Source organism: Macrobrachium rosenbergii, chromosome 53 (genome assembly GCF_040412425.1).
Source record: "Macrobrachium rosenbergii isolate ZJJX-2024 chromosome 53, ASM4041242v1, whole genome shotgun sequence".
In the NCBI taxonomy this organism is placed as follows: Eukaryota; Metazoa; Arthropoda; class Malacostraca; order Decapoda; family Palaemonidae; genus Macrobrachium; species Macrobrachium rosenbergii.
In genome coordinates this window covers 109,287-112,823 of record NC_089793.1, presented here as the reverse complement: position 1 = coordinate 112,823, position 3,537 = coordinate 109,287, and the positions used below count along the sequence as shown (strand labels likewise).

The 3,537-nt window shown below is 36.7% G+C and overlaps 1 long non-coding RNA gene across 1 annotated transcript in view; it reads right to left on the bottom strand.

Annotated features, from left to right (window-relative positions):
- LOC136834195 (uncharacterized) overlaps positions 1 to 3,182 on the bottom strand; it is a 67,363-nt gene extending 64,181 nt beyond the window's left edge. The window contains exon 1 of the long non-coding RNA XR_010851676.1: positions 2,995 to 3,182. This is a non-coding gene — a long non-coding RNA (uncharacterized lncRNA). The remainder of the gene's footprint in view (positions 1 to 2,994) is intronic.
- Positions 3,183 to 3,537: the final 355 nt, after the last annotated feature.

Here is a 3,537-nt window from a genome sequence, read left to right as displayed (position 1 = left end):
TTCGATACACCTCCTATCACTCCCTCCCTACACAAGAGGAATCATTACCTAAGTAGGCTACAAGCAGACCCTAAGAAAAAAAAAATCATAAATTTACGCTGGACCAAACCCTCTGATGTGCTATTACCGAATTAAAATGGAATTAAGAATCCACCCCTTTCCCCAAGATCCCTTTATATAAGTATACTAAAACTTCCACTTCAATTACGTTTAAATGCGCTCGTTTTCATTAGCGTTAATGCATTGGTCGGGAAAAACTCCCCTCCCTCTTCATAAGGTTGGAAAAATTCTTGAAAAATCACTTTCAGATGAAACTCCTCGACTTCCTTTATCCTTCATTTCACGTCTGAAATGTGGATTAGTGATCTCTATTTTATGGCTCAGACATGAAAATGCCATGTCCACTTAAGAGAAATTGCATGAAATTGAATTATTTGCTTTTTCATTATGTATTTTCTCCCGAGGAAGGTTGATTCCTGAAACAAAGGAACTCAATGGTTGCTACCAAATACCAAATCCTCCCTTGATGCTTAAATCAAAGGTAAGCTTGTAAGCATGCAGAATTTGTAGACCATTCAGAAAATCATTTCAGCAAATTCTAACTTTCATTTCATTTCAGAGTCAAAAACAATGTTAAAATAACTAGTGGATGATATGCAAATAACAAAAGTTGCAACATCACCTACTGCTTGCCTGCATCAACACTCAATGCTTATGACCAAGTGTAACCTTTAACAAATTTCATACTACACAACGTATGATAATTTAATATTTCCAGTGAATCAGAGCTTACAAATTCCTTACTACCATGCAAAATTAGCACACTGAATCATTCAGCAAACCAATTCTGCAAATGCTAACTTTCATTTCATTTCAGTTTCAGAATCATTTTCATAACTGTTGAATATTTTCCAAAATAACAGAGGTTCCAGTGTCACCTACAGCTTGCCTGCATTGCAACACTCTGGTTATGACCAAGTGTGGCCTTATAATAGCTTACAAATCCCTTACCACCATGCATAAGTAGCAGACCATTCAGAAGACCAAATCTGCAAATGCTAACTTTTATTCCACGTTGGTTTAAAAAATTTTTCAAAATAACTATTGGCTATTTTTTACAAATATCTGAGGTTCCAACATCACCTACTGCTTGCTTGCACTGAATCACTTTGCTTATGACCAAGTGTAGTCTTACACTATAACCAAATTTACAATTACACAACGTATGATTAAAAGTCCTTACCACCATGCAGAATAAGCAAACCATTCACAGGACCAAACCAGCAAATGTTAACTTTCATTTCATTTGTTTCAAAATAATTTTCATAAGAACTATTGGATGATATGCAAATAACAGGTTGAAACATCACCTACTGCTTGCCTGCATTCAAACACTGCTTGAGACCATGTGTAGCCTTATAAGAAAATTTCATATTGCACGACATATGATAATTTTAATATTTTCATTTCGACCTCGCTGATACCACAGATTTTAAAGGAACTCAAGTGTTCTCATTTAACTATAATAACAATAACAATAATACTGTGATAATCACAATAATAATAACCATTATCATTACTAATATAACAATGAAAACACCTCTGCATCAACTTTCACCAAACACGATTACATAGTGACTATTCCGCGCCTGACTGAGTTCAAACTACTGTGCAATGGGGCTGTCTTGCAATCAGGTGATTTCCCACAGAATAGGTTAGGTTAGGTTAGGTTAGGTTATGCAGCACTGTAAAAAGAATGAACACCAAAACAACCATAAAACACTAAATCATTCTCAAATCTACCACATTATCACCAAAAAAAAAAAAAAAATTATAAAAACGTTTTCCTCTGAAAAATATACTTTTGGGGAATTCTGTAGAATATGCTGAGGCAAGGCAAAAAAAAAACTGAAAATATTGGAAAAGGTTCTAGAGAAAATTATAATAAAAATCTTTAAAAGTAACATTTATCATAATAGCTTTAATCTAGTCAAATGGTATACAACAGAGTAATTCTTCATGACTGGGCCACTGAAGAAGAACACCACTGTACCATCAAAAAAATTGAAGGGATTATACCAAATACTGTGGATAATAAATCAAGCAATTACATGGACATTACGAAAGCAATATGTGCGTGAGCGGCCAGCTACCAAGTAAGCTTAATATTATCTTAGATAAAAGACAAACAAATCAACGTAAAACTTTACTTTAGTTGCGCAGCCTGATTCCAGTCGTCAACCTGGACATATTCCTCATACATAAATAGAAATAACCTCTCCTACCTAACCTAACTTAGGGCGACGTGCCCTGACCCAGACCCCACCCCCCCCACCAAAAAACCCATATCCTGTCCCGGTCGACGACTGGCAAGAATCAGGCCGCAGAACTAAAGTAAAGTTTTACCTAAATCAGACGCCATTGCAAGATTTATCGACTTAAATAGCATATGAAAAGCGTGAAGGGTCCCGGCCAAAGGTCACGGCGAGCTAGGCCAGGCTAAGAAGGAAACAGAGCCTAGTTTAAGTTAAGCTTAATACGTTACAAAGTGCAATTCAAGTTAAATGACGCTTTCATTATTGCTTAGATTGACTGATTATGAAATTTAGGTCTCGAAGACCAAGCGCCGGAACCCATCAGGATTATTCAGAGCCATTATTGCTTAGAATTCCTTCCAAAATTTTACCAAAAATTATGCAATAGACCCCATTTTCCGATATAAGACCTTACAATAAACTCCTACTCGAGATACAAAAATGGCGACCTTCCAATTCTCAGGGTGTCAGTGACAATTAATAATGCCTGTTACTTACAAATTTGAGAATGCTTTAGCATTATTACTGCTAATATGACGAATGGACGAGATCGTAGACCTCGCTTAGTGAAGCGGGACTTGAGAAAAACAAAACGGAAGGAAGGAAGGAACAGGAAACGGAACGCCGTATACCAAGGAAGTCTATCCAGTACCTGTGGAAAAAGGAATCATTCACAAACCTTCATCGCTGGCGGATGAAGACACTGAAGCAGGCACTGTTGTTTTGTCAGCAAAGATCGTTTTCACACAAAGAATCGTTTTAAATGAAGATATAAAGTCCGTCTTTCTCGCACACAACAATAGAACAAGAAACGTCTTAGTTCACGAACAGCTGAGCCGGAATGCCGGATACGTCAGTGAGGAAGGAGGTGTTTGGTGCCGAGTATTTTGAATAATTTACGCGAACGCTTTTAATAGGTCGTTTTGTAAGGACTAGTATGAATATGTTGTTATGTTTGTGAAATAATATATACCCAAAAATATCATACCACACGTATATAACGGCTTGTCAAAGCAATTTCGGGAATTATTCAAAATCCTCTGCATGAAACACTACCGTCCTCTCTTATTTATTTATAAACAAGTTGGCTGTTTTGTGTGTGCTGCGCAAGAAAGACTGACTTTATATATCTTAATTAAAACGATAGGTTAGGGATAAACAGCCACGTCTGCTTCCCTCCTCAATTCTTAAGCCGCTAATGATCAAGGTTTGTGAATGTTTG